At 51.8% G+C, this 14,031-nt stretch overlaps 1 protein-coding gene across 3 annotated transcripts in view; it reads right to left on the reverse strand.

Moving 5' to 3' along the window:
- LOC106595887 (serine/threonine-protein kinase PAK 2) overlaps window positions 1–14,031 on the reverse strand; it is a 35,720-nt gene that overhangs the window by 20,475 nt on the left and 1,214 nt on the right. Inside the window, exon 1 of one of the 3 annotated variants that reach the window (XM_045698977.1) lies at window positions 9,357–9,563. The exons of the other annotated variants lie outside the window; for them this stretch is intronic. The gene's annotated coding sequence lies outside the window, so the exon portion shown is untranslated. Of the gene's footprint in view, window positions 1–9,356; window positions 9,564–14,031 lie in introns of those variants that run through there. 3 annotated transcript variants of the gene reach the window in all.

Here is a 14,031-nt window from a genome sequence, read left to right on the forward strand (position 1 = left end):
ACATCTACACACACACACACCTGGAGAGAGAGAGACACACCGCTGTCACACATCTAACACACACACACACCTGAGAGAGAGAGAGACACACCGCTGTCACACATCTACACACACACACACACCTGGAGAGAGAGAGACACACCGCTGTCACACATCTACACACACACACACCTGGAGAGAGAGAGACACACCGCTGTCACACATCTACACACACACACACCTGGAGAGAGAGAGACACACCGCTGTCACACATCTACACACACACACACCTGGAGAGAGAGAGAGACACACCGCTGTCACACATCTACACACACACACACCTGGGAGAGAGAGACACACCGTTGTCACACATCTACACACACACACACCTGGGAGAGAGAGAGACACACCGCTGTCACACATCTACACACACACACACCTGGAGAGAGAGAGAGACACACCGCCGTCACACATCTACACACACACACACACCTGGAGAGAGAGAGACACACCGCTGTCACACATCTACACACACACACACACCTGGAGAGAGAGAGACACACCGCTGTCACACATCTACACACACACACACACCTGGAGAGAGAGAGACACACCGCCGTCACACATCTACACACACACACACACCTGGAGAGAGAGAGACACACCGCCGTCACACATCTACACACACACACACCTGGAGAGAGAGAGAGACACACCGCTGTCACACATCTACACACACACACACCTGGAGAGAGAGAGAGACACACCGCTGTCACACATCTACACACACACACACCTGGGAGAGAGAGAGACACACCGCTGTCACACATCTACACACACACACACCTGGGAGAGAGAGAGACACACCGCTGTCACACATCTACACACACACACACCTGGAGAGAGAGAGACACACCGCTGTCACACATCTACACACACACACACCTGGAGAGAGAGAGACACACCGCCGTCACACATCTACACACACACACACACCTGGAGAGAGAGAGACACACCGCTGTCACACATCTACACACACACACACCTGGAGAGAGAGAGAGACACACCGCTGTCACACATCTAACACACACACACACACCTGAGAGAGAGAGACACACCGCTGTCACACATCTACACACACACACACCTGGAGAGAGAGAGACACACCGCTGTCACACATCTACACACACACACACCTGGAGAGAGAGAGACACACCGCTGTCACACATCTACACACACACACACCTGGAGAGAGAGAGACACACCGCTGTCACACATCTACACACACACACACACCTAGAGAGAGAGACACACCGCCGTCACACATCTAACACACACACACACCTGGAGAGAGAGAGAGACACCGCTGTCACACATCTACACACACACACACACACCTGGAGAGAGAGAGACACACCGCTGTCACACATCTACACACACACACACCTGGAGAGAGAGAGAGACACCGCTGTCACACATCTACACACACACACACCTGGAGAGAGAGAGACACACCGCTGTCACACATCTACACACACACACACCTGGAGAGAGAGAGACACACCGCTGTCACACATCTACACACACACACACCTGGGAGAGAGAGAGACACACCGCTGTCACACATCTACACACACACACACACCTGGAGAGAGAGAGACACACCGCTGTCACACATCTACACACACACACACCTGGAGAGAGAGAGAGACACACCGCTGTCACACATCTACACACACACCACAACACCTGGAGAGAGAGAGACACACCGCTGTCACACATCTACACACACACACACCTGGGAGAGAGAGACACACCGCTGTCACACATCTACACACACACACACACCTGGAGAGAGAGAGACACACCGCTGTCACACATCTACACACACACACACCTGGAGAGAGAGAGACACACCGCTGTCACACATCTACACACACACACACCTGGAGAGAGAGAGACACACCGCTGTCACACATCTACACACACACACACCTGGAGAGAGAGAGACACACCGCTGTCACACATCTACACACACACACACCTGGAGAGAGAGAGAGACACACCGCTGTCACACATCTACACACACACACACCTGGAGAGAGAGAGACACACCGCTGTCACACATCTACACACACACACACACCTGGAGAGAGAGAGACACACCGCCGTCACACATCTACACACACACACACACACCTGGAGAGAGAGAGACACACCGCTGTCACACATCTACACACACACACACACCTGGAGAGAGAGAGACACCCCGCTGTCACACATCTACACACACACACACACCTGGAGAGAGAGACACACCGCTGTCACACATCTACACACACACACACCTGGAGAGAGAGAGACACACCGCTGTCACACATCTACACACACACACACCTGGAGAGAGAGAGACACACCGCTGTCACACATCTACACACACACACACACCTGGAGAGAGAGAGACACACCGCTGTCACACATCTACACACACACACACACCTGGAGAGAGAGACACACCGCTGTCACACATCTAACACACACACACACCTGGAGAGAGAGAGAGACACCGCTGTCACACATCTACACACACACACCTGGAGAGAGAGAGACACACCGCTGTCACACATCTACACACACACACACCTGGAGAGAGAGAGACACACCGCCGTCACACATCTACACACACACACACCTGGAGAGAGAGAGACACACCGCTGTCACACATCTACACACACACACACCTGGAGAGAGAGAGACACACCGCTGTCACACATCTACACACACACACACACCTGGAGAGAGAGAGACACACCGCTGTCACACATCTCAACACACACACACACACCTGGAGAGAGAGAGACACACCGCTGTCACACATCTCACACACACACACACCTGGAGAGAGAGAGACACACCGCTGTCACACATCTACACACACACACACACCTGGGAGAGAGAGACACACCGCTGTCACACATCTACACACACACACACACCTGGAGAGAGAGAGACACACCGCTGTCACACATCTACACACACACACACACCTGGAGAGAGAGAGACACACCGCTGTCACACATCTAACACACACACACACCTGGAGAGAGAGAGACACACCGCTGTCACACATCTACACACACACACACCTGGAGAGAGAGAGACACACCGCTGTCACACATCTACACACACACACACCTGGAGAGAGAGAGACACACCGCTGTCACACATCTACACACACACACCTGGAGAGAGAGAGACACACCGCTGTCACACATCTACACACACACACACCTGGAGAGAGAGAGAGACACACCGCTGTCACACATCTACACACACACACACCTGGAGAGAGAGAGAGACACACCGCTGTCACACATCTACACACACACACACACCTGGAGAGAGAGAGACACACCGCCGTCACACATCTACACACACACACACCTGGAGAGAGAGAGACACACCGCTGTCACACATCTACACACACACACACCTGGAGAGAGAGAGACACACCGCTGTCACACATCTACACACACACACACCTGGAGAGAGAGAGACACACCGCTGTCACACATCTACACACACACACACCTGGAGAGAGAGAGACACACCGCTGTCACACATCTACACACACACACACACCTGGAGAGAGAGAGACACACCGCCGTCACACATCTACACACACACACACACCTGGAGAGAGAGAGACACACCGCTGTCACACATCTACACACACACACACACACCTGGAGAGAGAGAGACACACCGCTGTCACACATCTACACACACACACACACCTGGAGAGAGAGAGACACACCGCTGTCACACATCTACACACACACACACCTGGAGAGAGAGAGACACACCGCTGTCACACATCTCACACACACACACACACACACCTGGGAGAGAGAGAGACACACCGCCGTCACACATCTACACACACACACACCTGGAGAGAGAGAGACACACCGCTGTCACACATCTAACACACACACACACCTGGAGAGAGAGAGACACACCGCTGTCACACATCTACACACACACACACACACCTGGAGAGAGAGAGACACACCGCTGTCACACATCTACACACACACACACCTGGAGAGAGAGAGACACACCGCTGTCACACATCTACACACACACACACACCTGGAGAGAGAGAGACACACCGCTGTCACACATCTACACACACACACACACCTGGAGAGAGAGAGACACACCGCTGTCACACATCTACACACACACACACCTGGAGAGAGAGAGACACACCGCTGTCACACATCTACACACACACACACCTGGAGAGAGAGAGACACCGCTGTCACACATCTACACACACACACACACCTGGAGAGAGAGAGACACACCGCTGTCACACATCTACAACACACACACACACACACACCTGGAGAGAGAGAGACACACCGCTGTCACACATCTACACACACACACACACCTGGAGAGAGAGAGACACACCGCTGTCACACATCTACACACACACACACCTGGAGAGAGAGAGACACACCGCTGTCACACATCTACACACACACACACACCTGGAGAGAGAGAGACACACCGCTGTCACACATCTACACACACACACACCTGGAGAGAGAGAGACACACCGCTGTCACACATCTAACACACACACACACCTGGAGAGAGAGAGACACACCGCTGTCACACATCTACACACACACACACCTGGAGAGAGAGAGACACACCGCTGTCACACATCTACACACACACACACCTGGAGAGAGAGAGACACACCGCCGTCACACATCTACACACACACACACACCTGAGAGAGAGAGACACACCGCTGTCACACATCTCACACACACACACACCTGGAGAGAGAGAGACACCGCTGTCACACATCTACACACACACACACACACACCTGGGAGAGAGAGAGACACCGCTGTCACACATCTACACACACACACACCTGGAGAGAGAGAGACACACCGCTGTCACACATCTACACACACACACACCTGGAGAGAGAGAGACACACCGCCGTCACACATCTACACACACACACACACCTGGAGAGAGAGACACACCGCTGTCACACATCTACACACACACACACACCTGGAGAGAGAGAGACACCGCTGTCACACATCTACACACACACACACACACACACCTGGAGAGAGAGAGAGACACCGCTGTCACACATCTACACACACACACACACCTGGAGAGAGAGAGAGACACCGCTGTCACACATCTACACACACACACACCTGGAGAGAGAGAGACACACCGCCGTCACACATCTAACACACACACACACCTGGAGAGAGAGAGACACACCGCTGTCACACATCTACACACACACACACACACACCTGGAGAGAGAGAGAGACACCGCTGTCACACATCTACACACACACACACCTGAGAGAGAGAGAGACACCGCTGTCACACATCTACACACACACACACACCTGGAGAGAGAGAGAGACACCGCTGTCACACATCTACACACACACACACCTGGAGAGAGAGAGACACACCGCCGTCACACATCTACACACACACACACCTGGAGAGAGAGAGACACACCGCTGTCACACATCTACACACACACACACACCTGGAGAGAGAGAGACACACCGCTGTCACACATCTACACACACACACACACACACACACCTGGAGAGAGAGAGAGACACACCGCCGTCACACATCTACACACACACACACCTGGAGAGAGAGAGACACACCGCTGTCACACATCTACACACACACACACACCTGGAGAGAGAGAGAGACACACCGCTGTCACACATCTACACACACACACACACACACACACCTGGAGAGAGACACACCGCTGTCACACATCTACACACACACACACACCTGGAGAGAGAGAGACACACCGCTGTCACACATCTACACACACACACACACCTGGAGAGAGAGAGAGACACCGCTGTCACACATCTACACACACACACACCTGGAGAGAGAGAGACACACCGCTGTCACACATCTACACACACACACACCTGGAGAGAGAGAGACACACCGCTGTCACACATCTACACACACACACACACCTGGAGAGAGAGAGACACACCGCTGTCACACATCTACACACACACACACCTGGAGAGAGAGACACACCGCTGTCACACATCTACACACACACACACACCTGGAGAGAGAGAGACACACCGCCGTCACACATCTACACACACACACACCTGGAGAGAGAGAGAGACACACCGCTGTCACACATCTACACACACACACACACCTGGAGAGAGAGAGACACACCGCTGTCACACATCTACACACACACACACACCTGGAGAGAGAGAGACACACCGCTGTCACACATCTACACACACACACACCTGGAGAGAGAGAGACACACCGCTGTCACACATCTACACACACACACACCTGGAGAGAGAGAGACACACCGCTGTCACACATCTACACACACACACACCTGGAGAGAGAGAGACACACCGCTGTCACACATCTACACACACACACACACCTGGAGAGAGAGAGACACACCGCTGTCACACATCTACACACACACACACCTGGAGAGAGAGACACACCGCTGTCACACATCTACACACACACACACACCTGGAGAGAGAGAGACACACCGCTGTCACACATCTACACACACACACACACACCTGAGAGAGAGAGACACACCGCTGTCACACATCTACACACACACACACACCTGGGAGAGAGAGAGACACACCGCTGTCACACATCTACACACACACACACACCTGGAGAGAGAGAGACACACCGCTGTCACACATCTACACACACACACACACACACACCTGGAGAGAGAGAGACACACCGCTGTCACACATCTACACACACACACACACACACACACCTGGGAGAGAGAGAGACACACCGCCGTCACACATCTACACACACACACACCTGGAGAGAGAGAGACACACCGCTGTCACACATCTACACACACACACACCTGGAGAGAGACACACCGCTGTCACACATCTACACACACACACACACACCTGGAGAGAGAGAGACACACCGCTGTCACACATCTACACACACACACACACACCTGGAGAGAGAGAGACACACCGCTGTCACACATCTACACACACACACACACACCTGGAGAGAGAGAGACACACCGCTGTCACACATCTACACACACACACACCTGGAGAGAGAGAGACACACCGCTGTCACACATCTACACACACACACACACACCTGGAGAGAGAGAGACACACCGCTGTCACACATCTACACACACACACACACACCTGGAGAGAGAGAGACACACCGCTGTCACACATCTACACACACACACACACACACACCTGGAGAGAGAGAGAGACACACCGCCGTCACACATCTACACACACACACACACACACACCTGGAGAGAGAGAGAGAGACACACCGCTGTCACACATCTACACACACACACACACACCTGGAGAGAGAGAGAGACACACCGCTGTCACACATCTACACACACACACACCTGGAGAGAGAGAGACACACCGCTGTCACACATCTACACACACACACACACACCTGGAGAGAGAGAGAGACACACCGCTGTCACACATCTACACACACACACACCTGGAGAGAGAGAGACACACCGCTGTCAAACATCTACACACACACACACACCTGGAGAGAGAGAGACACACCGCTGTCACACATCTACACACACACACACACCTGGAGAGAGAGAGACACACCGCTGTCACACATCTACACACACACACACACCTGGAGAGAGAGACACACCGCTGTCACACATCTACACACACACACACACCTGGAGAGAGAGACACACCGCTGTCACACATCTACACACACACACACACCTGGAGAGAGAGAGACACACCGCTGTCACACATCTACACACACACACACACCTGGAGAGAGAGAGAGACACCGCTGTCACACATCTACACACACACACACACACCTGGAGAGAGAGAGAGACACACCGCTGTCACACATCTACACACACACACACCTGGAGAGAGAGAGACACACCGCTGTCACACATCTACACACACACACACCTGGAAAGAGAGAGAGACACACCGCTGTCACACATCTACACACACACACACCTGGAGAGAGAGAGAGACACCGCTGTCACACATCTACACACACACACACCTGGAGAGAGAGAGAGACACACCGCTGTCACACATCTACACACACACACACACCTGGAGAGAGAGAGACACACCGCCGTCACACATCTACACACACACACACCTGGAGAGAGAGAGACACACCGCCGTCACACATCTACACACACACACACACCTGGAGAGAGAGAGACACACCGCTGTCACACATCTACACACACACACACCTGGAGAGAGAGAGACACACCGCCGTCACACATCTACACACACACACACTTGGAGAGGGTGAGAGACACACTGCTGTCAGACCTCTATCATGCCTTGACACACCGACACAAAGTGAGAAGGTGTGTGTTTGGTGTGTGTGTGTCCGTGTGTGTGTCTGCGTGTAAGAGGGAACAAAGAGTGGATGAGGAAGGTACATGTTATGTGTGGTTTCCTGCTGTGTGTGTGTGTGTGTGTGTGTGTGTGTGTGTGTGTGTGTGTGTGTGTGTGTGTGTGTGTGTGTGTGTGTGTGTGTGTGTGTGTGTGTGTGTGTGTGTGTGTGTGTGTGTGTGTGTGTGTGTGTGTGTGTGTAATGCATTGCAGAGCAGCTGGATGTTTTCGGCTCCAAATAAGGTGAAATCTCCCGTCTGACACTTTTTCACCTGCACACCACAACCTCTTCCTCTCTGAGAGAAAAACACCAGAGTTCCCCACATCATCACCATCAACAGGAAATAGCCTACATCTAGCTCACAGAGCTTTCATCACGTCCTGTCTCTGACCCTGCTGTGTGTGTGTGTGTGTGTGTGTGTGTGTGTGTGTGTGTGTGTGTGTGTGTGTGTGTGTGTGTGTGTGTGTGTGTGTGTGTGTGTGTGTGTGTGTGTGTGTGTGTGTGTGTGTTTCCGTCCGTCCAAGTTGTGTCAGGACAACTGCCTTTCGATTTCCAATGTTTTTCTCTCCCCTCCACTAAAAGGACACAGTCAACATTCCACACCGTCGGAACGACTCGCTGGTCTCCTTCTCCCTCTGTCTCTCTGTCTGCAGCTTGGTATCCCCGATCAGACAGCATCCACACCGTCAGGACGACTCGCTGGTCTCCTTCTCCCTCTGTCTCTCTGTCTGCAGCTTGGTATCCCCGATCAGACAGCATCCACACATCAACAACTACATTAGCTGTCCCCAGCCTCTCCCCCTTCCCTCACCCCTCTCCCTTCTACTTACCCTTTCTGTCCTCCTCCCCTGTGCTTTCAGAAGAGTAGGTCAACAACAGCTTTACTTTAGCTTGTAATATCCGTGTGTGCACCTTATTACTCTCTCAGTCCCTGTCTATCTCGGTCCCTGTCTATCTCGGTCCCTGTCTCTCTCGGTCCCTGTCTCTCTCGGTCCCGGTCTCTCTCGGTCCCTGTCTCTCTCGGTCCCGGTCTCTCTCGGTCCCGGTCTCTCTCGGTCCCGGTCTCTCTCGGTCCCTGTCTCTCTCGGTCCCTCAGTCCTTGTCTCTCTCGGTCCCTCAGTCCTTGTCTCTCTCGGTCCCTCAGTCCTTGTCTCTCTCGGTCCCTCGGTCCTTGTCTCTCTCGGTTCCTGTCTCTCTCGGTCCCGGTCTCTCTCGGTCCCTGTCTCTCTCGGTCCCTCAGTCCTTGTCTCTCTCGGTCCCGGTCTCTCTCGGTCCCTCAGTCCTTGTCTCTCTCGGTCCCTCAGTCCTTGTCTCTCTCGGTCCCTCGGTCCTTGTCTCTCTCGGTTCCTGTCTCTCTCGGTTCCTGTCTCTCTCGGTCCCGGTCTCTCTCGGTCCCTGTCTCTCTCGGTCCCTGTCTCTCTCGGTCCCTCAGTCCTTGTCTCTCTCGGTCCCGGTCTCTCTCGGTCCCTGTCTCTCTCGGTTCCTGTCTCTCTCGGTCCCGGTCTCTCTCGGTCCCTGTCTCTCTCGGTCCCTCAGTCCTTGTCTCTCTCGGTCCCTCGGTCCTTGTCTCTCTCGGTTCCTGTCTCTCTCGGTCCCTGTCTATCTTGGTCTCTTTCTTTCTCTATCCCCCCTCTCTAATCCTCTATTCCTCTCTCTCTCTATCTCTCTCTCTCCAGGACATGTAATAACAGGCAGTCTCATTCCACAGCGGTTTCAGACACAGCCAGTTCTATCATGCCCAGCAGTTCTTGCTCATCTCCATGGTTACGCCCTGCTCCAGCCCAGCCCTGCCCAGCAACGTGTCAGGCAGTGTGTGTGTGTGTATGTGTGTGTGTCAGGGTAATAATGGGTGCTATCCAGGCCTGGACTTGTTCCCTAGGAATTCCATTGCTCCAGGCTTGGGTTTGGTGTCTGTGTGTTTGTGTGTGTATGTGTGAGCGTGTGCGTGAGTGAATTCCATAGCTCCAGGCCTGGGATTGGGTTAATCAGAGGCAGAGGCACTTCCCTTAGGCCACAGAAACAAATGAATTTTCACCATCAGGCCCTCTGATAGGCTGCAGGGAACTGTCCCCATATTGCTTCGTCCCAGCCAATCTAATGCTTTTATATCCATAAGGGGGAGTGAACAAAAGCACACTTTGAACAAGTGCAGACTTCCAGGATAAGAGAGGGTATCTGAACCCACCCTCTGTTTATATATTGTAGGTCTACTCTCTCCGCTACATTCTGCTCTCTCCGCTACATTCTGCTCTCTCCGCTACATTCTACTCTCTCCGTTACATTCTGCTCTCTCCACTACATTCGACTCTCTCCGCTACATTCTGCTCTCTCCGCTACATTCTACTCTCTCCGCTACATTCTGCTCTCTCCGCTACATTCTACTGTCTCCGCTACAATCTGCTCTCTCCGCTACATTCTGCTCTCTCCGTTACATTCGACTCTCTCCGCTACATTCTGCTCTCTCCGCTACATTCTGCTCTCTCCGCTACATTCTGCTCTCTCCGCTACATTCTACTCTCTCCGTTACATTCTACTCTCTCCGTTACATTCTGCTCTCTCCACTACATTCGACTCTCTCCGCTACATTCTGCTCTCTCCGCTACATTCTACTCTCTCCGCTACATTCTGCTCTCTCCGCTACATTCTACTGTCTCCGCTACAATCTGCTCTCTCCGCTACATTCTGCTCTCTCCGTTACATTCGACTCTCTCCGCTACATTCTGCTCTCTCCGCTACATTCTGCTCTCTCCGCTACATTCTGCTCTCTCCGTTACATTCGACTCTCTCCTCTTTGTTTCTAGGGGAAACCCACTTCCTCATCCTGGAACTCCTAGAGGCCCTGAGGGTCACAAGAGCCAAACTGACGAATCAGACAGAAGCAGGAAGCAAACATAGTCGACGTTGTTTACAGGAAGTAGAGTGAAACAGCCTTTTGTGTTGAACGTCTAGAAAAGGAAAAAGCTGACTACACAGGACACACACACAGACACCTCCATGCTCAACAGTGTAGACAATCCATTCATTAAAGCATCACACCTCAGAACACATGTCAGAATTCCACTTACAGTGGTAAGCTACATGTGATGCACACAGACAGTGGTAAGCTACATGTGATGCACACAGACAGTGGTAAGCTACATGTGATGCACACAGACAGTGGTAAGCTACATGTGATGCACACAGACAGTGGTAAGCTACATGTGATGCACACAGACAGTGGTAGGCTAAATGTGATGCACACAGACAGTGGTAAGCTACATGTGATGCACACAGACAGTGGTAAGCTACATGTGATGCACACAGACAGTGGTAAGCTACATGTGATGCACACAGACAGTGGTAAGCTAAATGTGATGCACACAGACAGTGGTAAGCTACATGTGATGCACACAGACAATGGCAGGCTAAATGTGATGCACACAGACAGTGGTAAGCTAAATGTGATGCACACTTACAGTGGCAGGCTAAATGTGATGCACACAGACAATGGTAAGCTAAATGTGATGCACACAGACAATGGTAAGCTAAATGTGATGCACACAGACAGTGGTAAGCTAAATGTGATGCACACAGACAGTGGTAAGCTAAATGTGATGCACACAGACAGTGGTAAGCTAAATGTGATGCACACAGACAGTGGTAAGCTACATGTGATGCACACAGACAGTGGTAAGCTAAATGTGATGCACACAGACAGTGGTAAGCTACATGTGATGCACACAGACAGTGGTAAGCTAAATGTGATGCACACAGACAGTGGTAAGCTAAATGTGATGCACACAGACAGTGGTAAGCTAAATGTGATGCACACAGACAATGGTAAGCTAAATGTGATGCACACAGACAATGGTAAGCTAAATGTGATGCACACAGACAATGGTAAGCTAAATGTGATGCACACAGACAGTGGTAAGCTAAATGTGATGCACACAGACAGTGGCAGGCTAAATGTGATGCACACAGACAGTGGCAGGCTAAATGTGATGCACACAGACAGTGGCAGGCTACATGTGATGCACACAGACAGTGGCAGGCTAAATGTGATGCACACAGACAGTGGCAGGCTAAATGTGATGCACACAGACAGTGGCAGGCTAAATGTGATGCACACAGACAGTGGCAGGCTAAATGTGATGCACACAGACAGTGGTAAGCTAAATGTGATGCACACAGACAGTGGCAGGCTAAATGTGATGCACACAGACAGTGGCAGGCTAAATGTGATGCACACAGACAGTGGTAAGCTAAATGTGATGCACACAGACAGTGGCAGGCTAAATGTGATGCACACAGACAGTGGCAGGCTAAATGTGATGCACACAGACAGTGGCAGGCTAAATGTGATGCACACAGACAGTGGCAGGCTACATGTGATGCACACAGACAGTGGTAAGCTACATGTGATGCACACAGACAGTGGCAGGCTAAATGTGATGCACACAGACAATGGTAAGCTAAATGTGATGCACACAGACAGTGGTAAGCTAAATGTGATGCACACAGACAGTGGTAAGCTAAATGTGATGCACACAGACAGTGGTAAGCTAAATGTGATGCACACAGACAGTGGTAAGCTACATGTGATGCACACAGACAGTGGCAGGCTAAATGTGATGCACACAGACAGTGGTAAGCTAAATGTGATGCACACAGACAGTGGTAAGCTACATGTGATGCACACAGACAGTGGTAAGCTAAATGTGATGCACACAGACAGTGGTAAGCTAAATGTGATGCACACAGACAGTGGTAAGCTAAATGTGATGCACACAGACAGTGGTAAGCTACATGTGATGCACACAGACAGTGGCAGGCTACATGTGTTGCACACAGACAGTGGTAGACTACATGTGATGCACACAGACAGTGGTAGGCTACATGTGATGCACACAGACAATGGTAAGCTAAATGTGATGCACACAGACAGTGGCAGGCTACATGTGATGCACACAGACAGTGGCAGGCTAAATGTGATGCACACAGACAGTGGCAGGCTACATGTGATGCACACAGACAGTGGTAGGCTACATGTGATGCACACAGACAGTGGCAGGCTAAATGTGATGCACACAGACAGTGGCAGGCTAAATGTGATGCACACAGACAATGGTAAGCTAAATGTGATACACACAGACAATGGTAAGCTAAATGTGATGCACACAGACAGTGGCAGGCTAAATGTGATGCACACAGACAGTGGCAGGCTAAATGTGATGCACACAGAAGGTGGAAGGCTAAATGTGATGCACACAGACAGTGGCAGGCTAAATGTGATGCACACAGACAGTGGCAGGCTAAATGTGATGCACACAGACAGTGGCAGGCTAAATGTGATGCACACAGACAGTGGCAGGCTAAATGTGATGCACACAGACAGTGGCAGGCTAAATGTGATGCACACAGACAGTGGTAGGCTACATGTGATGCACACAGACAGTGGCAGGCTACATGTGATGCACACAGACAGTGGCAGGCTACATGTGATGCACAGAGACAGTGGTAGGC

This window comes from Salmo salar, chromosome ssa17 (assembly GCF_905237065.1).
Source record: "Salmo salar chromosome ssa17, Ssal_v3.1, whole genome shotgun sequence".
Lineage (NCBI taxonomy): Eukaryota > Metazoa > Chordata > Actinopteri > Salmoniformes > Salmonidae > Salmo > Salmo salar.